Source organism: Jaculus jaculus, chromosome 11, assembly GCF_020740685.1.
Source record: "Jaculus jaculus isolate mJacJac1 chromosome 11, mJacJac1.mat.Y.cur, whole genome shotgun sequence".
Lineage (NCBI taxonomy): Eukaryota > Metazoa > Chordata > Mammalia > Rodentia > Dipodidae > Jaculus > Jaculus jaculus.
Genome location: NC_059112.1, coordinates 85,815,289 through 85,827,329, shown reverse-complemented (window position 1 = coordinate 85,827,329; position 12,041 = coordinate 85,815,289). Strand labels below are relative to the sequence as shown.

Sequence of the window (12,041 nt, the reverse complement as noted above, 5' to 3'; positions counted from 1 at the left end):
ACTAAAGGGCATACATAGCAAAAACCATTATTCTAGTAGAGGGAGCAGAGGTGATGTCAGCATAGCTGAACACTGTCTGTCCCAGAATATACAGCATAAATCTGGACACTCAGGAGAGCCAAGGAACCAAAAATGAACATTTGAGAGCTCACTGAGCATTTATGAATAACTCTTGGCTAACCTCATTTGGACTTATAAAATCTCACAGTCTATTCAGATGGAAGATGAAAACAACCTTTGGCAAATACCAAAGTGATTCCTTAAAGAAGCACTTATATTTTAGAAGAAAACAAAAACAGTAATTCTATTGTTTAAAAGTCTCACTGTGGTACATCACAATTACTCTGTGTAATCCAAATAAGGTGACAATTCTGAGCAGAACCTCTAAGTGCAAGGTTAGTTTAGTCTCCTGCTGGTGGTAATATATGTCTTTCTTCTCTCCCAGACCATTCATGAATTGTGTGATTGCCTAATATGGAATTATGAAAAAAACAGATCAAAAAGCACAGTAGAATCCTGTGTTAAAACCTTTGCCTACACAATTGACTTAAGAACAAAGCTCCTGTTTAGAAATTGCAATAGCAAAGAACTTGCCATCCAGTTTCATATATGGGACATACTAGCAAGTGGAATTACAGGCATTAACAGATAAACATGGAGAAACAGATATTTTGATTAGACATTCTCCCCATCAGGTATACATTTTATATTTGCCTAACTACCTGCGGGAGTATTAAAAACATGGATGAGTTATTTGCTTTGTCATTTGATATGATATAATAAGAATATAATTGCCAAGCTATTGAAAATGGAAATACTGCCCTATTTCTGTCAAGAAGCCACAATGCTCTGCCTATTAAGGTTTTAGCACTATGGAGAACAAGATTTCTGAATAGGCAGACTATATATGGACAGAGCAGAGGCAGCTGAAATGTTTTACCACAAAGTATATTTGATATTTCATAAACATGTATTAAAGTGGTCATCAAGGGAAAACAAAAATAATACAGTCAGATCTTAATGTGACCAGGTTTATGGAGGAGTTTACTAGCCACAGACTCAGAGAATCCTAATTAAATGGCTCAAGGTGTAAGTTGAAACTTACCTCTGCGGCACTCCAGTTATACAAACACAGAAGAGGCATATCCTATTTCTTAGCCTCAGTTTCCTCATTATAAAATGAAAACGATAAAATCTTGCCCAAGGAGTTGAAGTGAGGACAAAGCAGTTTAAAGCATAAAAAGCATCTTTAGCTAATATTTCTAAGTATAATAACTTCCTGAGTGAGACAAGAACAGGGAGAAATTATTTAAATCTCTATAATAGGTGTTAACTCCAAAGTAAACTCTTTTATGCTTTGATTCCAAACTGACCCATTTTGAAACATATCTTATGTTGAATAAGCAAATGAAAATCCCCAATCTTAACAAATTACTCTGTAATTTTCATATCTACTATCTTTATTTCATACTGTCAATGTTTAATTATAAAACAACCATGAGTTTCTTATGCTATGAATCAAACTCATGTAAAATAATTTCATTATATTTTGTCACTATATATTTCTATACATCTGTAAGCCTTCCTGATAATGAATTATAAGAGCATATGTTTAAAATGAAGGAAATTATGAAACTCAGTCTTTCAAATGGTTTCATTCTCTCATTAGAGTACTTGTCATGGTAATAAACATTTTACTAACTGAGAAAGGAAACAGTAGTTACAAAGCCTTATAATGAAGTAAATGTCATAGGCCATCACACCAAAATGCCAGAGAGTGTTTGGCTTGGACAGGGCCCATTAGTATCCACAGTTCTGGAACCTACCATTGTGAGACCAGAGTATTGCCATAGTTTGGTTCTGGGGACAGGTGTCTCCCTGGCTTATGCATGGTTGCTTTCTTGCTGTGCACTCTCATGCAAGTGGGAGCAAGAGTAAGAGACTGTGTGTACCCTGCTGCCTCTCCTTATGCAGCTACAAAGTCCCACTCTCATAACTTTATCTCTCCTGATTGCCTCTTGCAAGCCTGGACACTCTGGAACTACAGCATATAAATTTGGGAAGGACACAACTCAGTACATAGCACATTGCTAGAACAATGGCTTGGGCCATTCCCTTTGGCTTGGGGAGGTGAGGCAAAACCACCTCTAATCTTTCTCACAGAGCATTCCAATCCTGCATTCTGCCTTCCATTCCTACGTAGATCTAGGTCCTTAATGGACAGAAGTTGTATGGCTCCCTTGTTCCTCAGAGAACTTCTGCTTCTAAAACTTGTGGTTCTGAGAGGCAATAATGGCCTACTTCTTTAAATTTTGTATTTTATTTTATTTTATTTATTTTATTTTTTGTTATTTGACAGAGAAAAAGAAAGAGAGAGAATGGATGGGCACACCAGGGCCTCCAGCCACTGCAAACGAACTCCAGATGCTTGTGTCTCCTTGTGCATCTGGCTAAATGAGGGTCCTGGGGATTCGAACCTGAGTCCTTTAGCTTTAAAGGCAAACACCTTAACCGCTAAACCATCCATCAGCCCCTATTTTTTTTTAATGAATCAACACAGAGCTATCAATATAAAATGTTAAAACTGATTTAAAGAATGTAAAGGCTAGGAGAGTTCAAGGATCATAAATTATTTAATACTTTTATGGCTATTTTAATGAAGCCTTTACATAAAAAGAGGATAACCTAAAAGCTAAAGATAGTTCAGATAACTTATTAAAAGAACAAAGAGTAAAAATATCCAACCATAACACAAGACATAAGGTAACACATCATTATTAGTTTCTATTAAATATTAGCTCATTTATATTCTTTTTATGCTCTCATTGTATTTTATCTGAAAGTTTCACAATATTATAACCTATGAAATGTAAATATCTAATAAAATCTAAAAATAGTTAAAATAAATCATGGTACCAGAGGTCAAAAAGATTTATTATTAAATCATTGCTATATTTTTCTCAGCCTATTATTTTAGTTCATACCCAGTTAATTACTACCTACTGACTCATTTAAGTAGTTATTGTGCTGTTTTATTTAAATGTGAAAATTGTGTCACAGAAAATCAAATAATATAATATCATATGTAATTTAAAAGAATTTTTTTACATTTTAATTTTCATCATGGACCTACAAGTAATTATTTGTTATATGTTATTTTCTGCATTTTGGGGGAGTCCAGAATACTTGAGTATACTCCAGGTTAGTTATCAAAATCACTCTAGTATTTAAACCTGAAGGCTGAAATTGATTTAGGCTAGAAATAAGTAAATACCATTTTAAAAGATCTACCACTGGGCTACTAAATAATGTGTACACTTTATAATATTACATTGTAACTATTAAGTCGTTGTTAACTGTGTTTCTACTCAATAGAAGGTTGCTTTAAAAAGATGAATTATAGAGTATTTATCACTGTTCTCATAGCTCAATGTAGCACACCATAGTTATTTGCATTAATTTATCTCTGAAAATTTTGCAATAGCAGTTTATATAAAAAAAACTAACATGTTAAATGTGATGACAATATTTTATTATAAAATAGTAAGAAAGTTAAGATAATGTGTTTTCAAGAGTTCAAGCAGCTTTTTACTAAAATGAACATTTGTTTTGAATAAAAAGATTCATTTTAGACATAGCTTCCTTGGGAAGGGAACTATAAAAGACATTCAAGGACAAAAAGGAACTTCAGATACAAAAAAGTATGAAAGTCAAACTATTCATACTATGTAAGCTAACAGGAGACCATATGTCAAATTTACAAGGAAATGTGAGAGCTTTATCCCAGCTCTATAAGGAAACAGAAGCCACATGTGTATAAACACAGATTACAGCATCAAGTACTAAATTAATTGCTGCCAAGCTGATTAATGTGTAAAAAGTTGATGTTGAAATTTATATCAAAAATACATGAATAGAGTTTCAAGACACTTAAGAACTCATGCAAGACAGAAAATATGTTTTATATATAAAACAAAAAGTGGGGGTTTTCCTGTTTAAACATCACATAGGGTTTTATATGGCTGGATTGCTATTCACATGTGAAGGTTATTCTTTTCTATTAGAGCTTTAGAAATTAAACTTATAAATTTTCCTTCTGAGAGGAACATAGTCTTAAAAATAAACAAAGTTGCTGGGCATGGTGGTGCACGCCTTTAATCCCAGCACTCAGGAGACAGAGGTAGGAATATCACTGAGAGTTCGAGGCTACCCTGAAACTACATAGTTAATTCCAGGTTGGCGTGGACCAGAGTGAGACTGTACGTCAGAAAACCAAAATAAAAGCCAGACATGGTGGCACATGCCTTTAATCCCAGCACTTGGGAGGCAGAGGTAGGAGGATCACCATGAGTTCGAAGCCACCCTGAGACTCCTTAGTGAATTCCAGGTCATCCTGGGCTACAGTGAGACCCTACCTCAAAAAACAAATAAGGAAGAGAAAGGAAGGGAGGAGGATACTTAATAGGTTGATATTGTATATATGTAATTACAATGATTGTAATGGGGAGGTAATATGATGGAGAATGGAATTTCAAATGGGAAAATGTGGGGGGGGGGAATTACCATGGGATATATTTTATAATCATGGAAAATGTTAATAAAAATTAAAAAATAAAATAAAATTAAAAAAACAAACAAAAATAAATAAATAAATAAATGAAATAAACAAAGTGATTTAACTTTTTTGATTCAAGGACTGTTTTTAGCAAAGTAAAAATGTTATCATTTCTTTCAGAAATACTATGATGAAATTTAAATCTTTTATTTAGATATTAACTTTTATATTTGCTAAATATAGATGAAATGAAATATATTACAATTTCATCAAATACCTTAAAATAGGCAATTAGATTTCCTAAGACTAATAATGAGAGTTATTCACTAGGAAACCATGTATACATGAAATTATATTGGGCATGGTGTAACTGTGAGAACCACGTACCTCTTGCTCTGGTAAATCATGGATGAGTATTAAAATATCAGAAACATTCATTACTAAAATCTATTGGGTCAAGCAGTCATAGATCCCAAGTATTATGAGATTGTGCTTGGTACCATTTTTTTCCCCATTGCATTGTTGTCTTTAGACTAATTGTTTTTTTTTTTTTTTTTCAATTTGTTATGCACCCCAAGCAAATCTTGCCTCTTAAGAAAAATAAATTCTGGGGGCTGGAGAGATGGCTTAGCGGTTAAGCGCTTGCCTGTGAAGCCTAAGGACCCCGGTTCGAGGCTCGGTTCCCCAGGTCCAACGTTAGCCAGATGCACAAGGGGGCGCACGTGTCTGGAGTTTGTTTGCAGAGGCTGGAAGCCCTGGCGCGCCCATTCTCTCTCTCTCTCCCTCTGTCTTTCTCTCTGTGTCTGTCGCTCTCAAATAAATAAATAAATAAATTTAAAAAAAAAGAAAAAAAAAAGAAAAAGAAATTTTGGGATGAGTTGTAAATATTAAAAGGTTGAGGAAGATCTTCTCAATAAAAATCTTTTTTAATGTGGTAATTGCATTCACTCTGGCTTACAGAGACCCAAGAAGCACTGCAAATATCCGACAGCATAAAATGCCTTTAACTAGTCCCAGCATCCAATCATTCACTAATATATAATCCCTAATTACTTCTGTAGTATGTCACTGTTTAACACAATCAAATCTAATTGACCAGAAAATTTTGGTTAGATTTACTAAGCTATGGCTAAATTTTACTGTTATTATTCTGGTTTCTTCCTGAACATCTCAAGTTTACTGCACCATTAAACTTTAAATTAGATTTTGATCATAAGAATATTTTATAATTTTTTTAAACAACTGCCTTACTCAAGAGCTACAGTGCTTTTAGATTCATGGTCATTCCTTTTTAAAATTCCAAATCCTCACATATTTTTCTAGGTTATCAAAACCAATGAAAATTTGATTTTAATTAAACACCTCATTTGAAAGCCCTGATTAATAAATGACAAATGCCAAAGGTGATGTTATGTTAAGTGGGATCACATATCTTTCATAACATGAAAGGAATTATTATCTGAGGGTTTTGACTTTCAGATCCACTGATAACAGCACCGATAGAGAAGGTAACAATTAAGAGCCTGATTCTAATACATGCTTTACTTTATTTTCATTATCAGAATCTGAGCAAACACTCGGTTATACACTCCTCTCATCAACTAAGTATAAAAATGTAATGATGGAGAATGGAATTTCAAATGGGAAAGTGTGGGGGTAGGGCGGGAGGGAATTACCATGGGATATATTTTATAATCATGGAAAATGTTAATAAAAATTTAAAAAAATGTAATAAACAATTACATTGTGAAAATACCCATAGTTTATCCATAGACTCTATGTCTGACCAAAGCATTGACTATAAACTCATGGAAATTTATTCCTTTAAAAGAATAAAGAAGGGCTGGAGAGATGGCTTACCAGTTAAGTGATTGCCTGTGAAGCCTGAGGACCCCAGTTTGAAGCTCGATCCCCCAGGACCCACGTTAGCCAGATGCACAAGGGGGCGCACGTGTCTGGAGTTCGTGTGCAGTGGCTGGAAGCGCTGGCGCGCCCATTCTCTCCCTCTCCCTCTATCTGTCTTTCTCTCTGTGTCTGTCGCTCTCAAATAAATAAATAAGTGAACAAAAACAATTTTTAAAAAAAGAATAAAGAAGATGCATAAACATGCTTATAACTTATTCATTTTAAATTTCTGCTATTAAACAGGATCACTGGATACAGAGAAGTGATTACCAGTCACCTTGTATAAGTTTCAGAGGATATAATACAACATAAAACAAAACAAAAATAAAACATAGAGTTGATAGTGTTATTAATAAAAGAGGTGGGTCAAGTAAGGGGCAGATATAACTGGATATAACCATCTTGAGCATTAACATCTAAGTTCTGCTTTGACTTGGCTATCAAAGAAATGGACAGGAACTACTCAAAACCATTAGAACATGATGGGGTTGTAAGATGTAATACAAAAGACTCATAAAACAATATTATGGGATGGTAGAGCCATCTACAAAATCAGAAAAAAAAAAAAACATCTGAAAGATACAACATGTTCCAGTGATCATTTCCATTCTCATAATGGATCAAAACTGAACTGTCTATAAAAATTCATATGGTCATGAAATGAAAAGCTATTTAAGTATCAAAGGAAATATAAACAGAGATGTTGGAAAGGCTCAACTAAAAGTGTAAAGATCTCAGTGACTTATTGGTAGAATAACCCATGTGAATCATGTGAACTCCTATTTTCCTGGGTTCCATATTCTTGTAAAATTAAATTATGATTGAAATCAAGCCAAAGAAAATAGAAAGACCCTATCAATATATTGCTTTGGCCCACTTCCCATCTTTCACTAGGCGTATTGCCTAATTGCTATTAGCTCCTAATAAAATGCATTTATATTCCCTGCTAAAACATGGCCTAAAAGGCCATAATAAATGACAAAAATGAAGAACAAAGGGAACTATGTCCTTTCTGTACAAATAGTAAAATAAAAACAAAATAGTAATAACTGATAAATCTAGAAAAGTATTGTGGAGAATCAACTTATTTAAATTATTTATTTTATACTTTTCTTTCTTTTTAAAAGTACTTCATTTACTTATTTTAGAGACAGAGAGAAATAGAAAGATAGAGAGGGAGAGAGGAAAAAAAAAAGAAGAAGAAGCACACTAGGGCCTCTAGCAACTGCAAATGTACTCCAGACATATGTACTACTTTGTGCATCTGGTTTATGTGGGTACTGGGCAAACTAGCCTGGGTCCTTAGGCTTCATCACAGGCAAACACTTAACTGCTAAGCCATCTCTCCAACCCCCTTGATTTTATATTTTTCTATAGGAGATAACATTTAAAAAATATTTATTTATTTGAGAGAGTAAGAGGCAGGTAGAGAAAGCTAGGCATGCCAGGGACTCTAGCTGCTGCAAATGAACTCCAGATGCATGTGCCTCCTTGTGTATCTAGTTTACATGGGTCCAAGGGAATCAAACCTGGGTCCTTTGAATTTTCAGGAAAGTGACTTAAGTGCTAAGCCATCTCTCAATCACAGAAGACAAGAATTTTAATTAAAATATTGGTTGGTATTAATAATACAGAATTTTTGTATTTGTAAAGAACCATAAACCTAATTATAAACAGATATTCTTTATTATTTTTCTTTAAGGATTCATGTGATTTCTTGTTAAAATAATAAGAAGCAAATAACCAATATTTTACAAACTATATTCATTCTTAGACTCTACTAGAGTCAAAGTTGTCAGCCCTAATTAGTAAATGAAAAAAATCCTCAGAAGAAATATTAAATTGTTGTATCATATATTATGGATTTTTATGGTTAGAAATCATTTCCTCTATTATTTCTATTGTTATAGAGAGATATAACCTCCAAACTCTTTTTACTTATGTTTAATTAGTGAAAAGTAGCACATATAAAATTTAATATACAGTAAGCAATAATATGTATTTTACAAAATGAAATTTATGCCCTTGTATTGAATTGATAAAAAGCTTATAATTGATTTAACCCAAGTCCCAGTTCAACTCTATTCCTCCTTCTACCTTTCCTAGAATCCTCTCCAATTTCTTTCTTTGTCCACTTTTAAATATTGGAATCTGAATGGCTTCATAAGAGTCAGAGTCTTCCCTCCTAAGGCACTTCATAAATTTGGTGTCTATTCAACCCATGTGGTGGATTAAATGTAAAATGACCCAGATAGGCTCATGTGCTTGAATATTTAATTTCTTGCTTGGTGGTGCTTTTCTGGAATGTTATAAAAACTTTTAGGAGGTGAAGCCTTGCTAAACGAGTATGCCAGTGGTTGGAGGGGTGGAGGGGCATGAACTGTTATGGTTGGGCCAGGTATATTTGTTGTTCTCTGTGTTCCCTCTCTTCCAATGTGATGATGTGCTGCTGACTTCCTGCTTCTGCCATGATGGATTATTCCCTTGGAAACTATTAGCTAAATGATAAATCTCTGGAATTATAAACTGAATTAAACAAAGTGAACACTCTTCCTCCCATAAGTAGCTTCTGGTCAAGTATTTCCTACTAGAAACCAGAAGGTAAATGAGACAATCCCACATATCATGAATTTGTCATGCTTTTCTGTTTTTATTTACCGTAATGAAATTTGAAAACAAAGGATTTTTTGTAAGGGCAAATGATTTATCTAAGCTCCTAAAACATGCGGGTTGCTATGTGGTACCTGATTTTGGGTTTTAGCTGTCTTTGGACCCTTTGTTTAAACCCCAGGCATTTAATTAAGCACTTATACATCAAGGTTACCCAATGCTTTACATTAATGAGTATGTAAAACACACAATAGTCAACCCTCTTCCCACAAATTGGCTGTTTCAAAGATAAACTGTAAAAAGTTTTGGAGGATGTGTCACCATACTATAATGGAAAAAAAAGGATGTTAACACTCTATGCTTGGAGATTCATATACAGAGAAATGAGCTACAGGGTAACACAGCTATATAAACTTGAAAAAAGAGTAATCTCTAACTATTGTATTCAGATTCTTATTGCTAGACACACACTGGATCAGAAACAGCTTATTGGAGGAACAGGTATATTTCAAGCTTACAAAATTCAGGGAAAGCACTATGGTGCATGAAGCTGGCTTACTTCCATAGATCATAACAGAGAGATACCACCAATCAGCCAGCAAACACCAAAAAACATGAGCAACCAGAGCTCAAAAATGCTCTCCACACCATCTTAGGGCTGGACTCCAAGATATACCCCCCAGTGACATACCTAATCTCCAGTAGGGCTCCATCCACTGGAGACTCAAGATTCAATCCTAAGTCTATGGGAACATACATTTAAATCACTACACTAGCTATATAGTATTGAGACACAAATTTCATTGTTATAATTTTCCAAAAACAAATGGCCCAAGTTAATAAAGAAGAATATATAAAACATTTATAATTACATAAACTAATTGATATACACAAAAGAAACAGGTCTGAACCAATTTCAAGAGGCACACAGCATTTAAATATCCATATACCATGACCTAAATAAAACAGACTAGAGTTCATGAGATGACAGATAAGTTAACATAATTTTGCTACATTATGGTGTTAATTCATTTCTTTCTCAAAATTAGCAGTTTTTAGCAAAGTTAGAAATATGCCAAGTCACATTATTAAAAGTTTGTTTAAGAAGAAAAGACTTAGAGCTGGAGAGATTGTTTAGTGGTTAAAGCACTTCCCTGTTAAGCATAAGGACACAGGTTTGATTCACATATAAGCCAGATACACAAAGTGACACAAGCATATGGAGTTCATTTGCAGTGGCTGGAGGCCTTGCCATGCCCATTCTCTTCCTCTTTCTCTCTTTCTCTCTCTGCCTCTGTCTCTCAAATAAATAAAATTAAATTAGAAAAGAATACATGTGTTGTCTTCTAATTAAGTAATTAGATCTTACCTTACTTGAATGATGACAGTCCAACTGGAGAGTCTTTCTGGTTATAGGAGACTGACAATTGAACTTAGGGATCTTCATCCAGGCATCTATGAACAAAATAATTCATTTCCTGTGTATAAGTCAAATGGAAAAATAGAGGCAATCAATTTACACTGGGGGTTGTACAAGAGAATTTATAAGTTGGTTTCTGACACTTATTTTACAGTTAATGCATTTTTAAGTGTTACTTCTGTTTTGTTTCCTATTGTAAGCAGATGGCAATTTTACATTGTTTTTGGAATTTATGAATATATATGATACTCTCTTTAGCATACAGCTTTGTAATTTATTTATTTATTTATTTGAGAGAGAGATTGAGTTAAAGAGATACACAGACAGAGAATGAATATGGGCATGCCAGGGTTACCTGCTACTGCAGATGAACTCCAGATGCAAGCACCACTTGGTGCATCTTGCTTGACATGGGTACTAGGGATTCAAATCCAGGCAATAAGGTTTTTATGAAAGTGATACAGTAATTTTGGTTCCTTCCAATACACCAATTGACCAATAATTTTGGGTGTCCATAGATTCTTGTCTTATGAATTTGAGGAATGAAATTTTCAGACCAGAGGAAAATGTTCAGAAAGATTTTATTATAACATAGAGATTTGAGATGGGGAGTTTTTAGAGAAGGGAGCCTAAGGGAAGGAAGGATGACAGCTCTTGCCCAGAGAGGCAAGTTGGGGCTTGATAATTCCACTTCTAGACGCAGATTGAAGTATTTTATGAACCCTGTGGATGGAGGGCTGGTTTAGCCAGTGTAGTTCTGATATCAGGAGTCTGGGGTGGGGATTTCTCAAAAATGGAAATCTTCCCAGAAATCTGAATTATCTAGGCAAAGTCTTCTCAGAAAGGAGTAGCAAGTCTCTCGAAGGGGGAAAAGATAAGGAAAAGATATGTCTGACCTGTAATAAAGTGCAATGACCTAAATTTTCCCCCACAGGTCCAAGCGGAATTTCCACATTTACTCAAGGAGAAAGCTCTTCACTTTTGGGTCCTGTCATCCCTATATTGCCTAGCCAATTTGTATCTCCTGTGATATACAAGCACCTTTAAATACTGAGCCATTTCTCTAGCCATGACATACTTATTTTGAAAACCCAATGACAAAGTCCACCCAAGCACACATACATTTCTCTCCAGCTTTCATCTTTTGCATGTTTTCACATAGGATCCTTAATTCAGTAAGCATGAATGGCACGTTCACTTTCTGACACACACAAGTAAATATTAAAGAATAAAGCAGAAATAAAATAATTGGACACAAAATGATTTCCTGCAGAAGAAAGGTATATCAGAGCCTGTCACTTCTATTGAAGTTGTATGAATTCTTGGAGAGCTTCTGAAACAGAATAGATCTGGAAATCTTATCCAGACAATCAGAAGGAAAACAGGCAAACTGGAGCACTCATTGGGCAATTAGAAACATTGTGTATCATGCTCATCACTCACAATGCAGTATATATCAGATGAGATCGGGTACATTAAAGGTGGTATGGCTGTAGACTATGATCCAGTATATATCAGTTGTTCAATGAATAACTAGTATGGTTTACTATG

The 12,041-nt window shown here is 34.4% G+C and overlaps 1 protein-coding gene across 2 annotated transcripts in view; it reads right to left on the bottom strand.

The window, feature by feature from the left end:
• Naaladl2 (N-acetylated alpha-linked acidic dipeptidase like 2) overlaps positions 1–10,550 on the bottom strand; it is a 1,016,062-nt gene extending 1,005,512 nt beyond the window's left edge. Inside the window, exon 1 of one of the 2 annotated variants that reach the window (XM_045130167.1) lies at positions 10,440–10,550. The gene's annotated coding sequence lies outside the window, so the exon portion shown is untranslated. The remainder of the gene's footprint in view (positions 1–10,439) is intronic. The other variant, XM_045130166.1, reaches the window with a different exon arrangement.
• Positions 10,551–12,041: the final 1,491 nt, after the last annotated feature.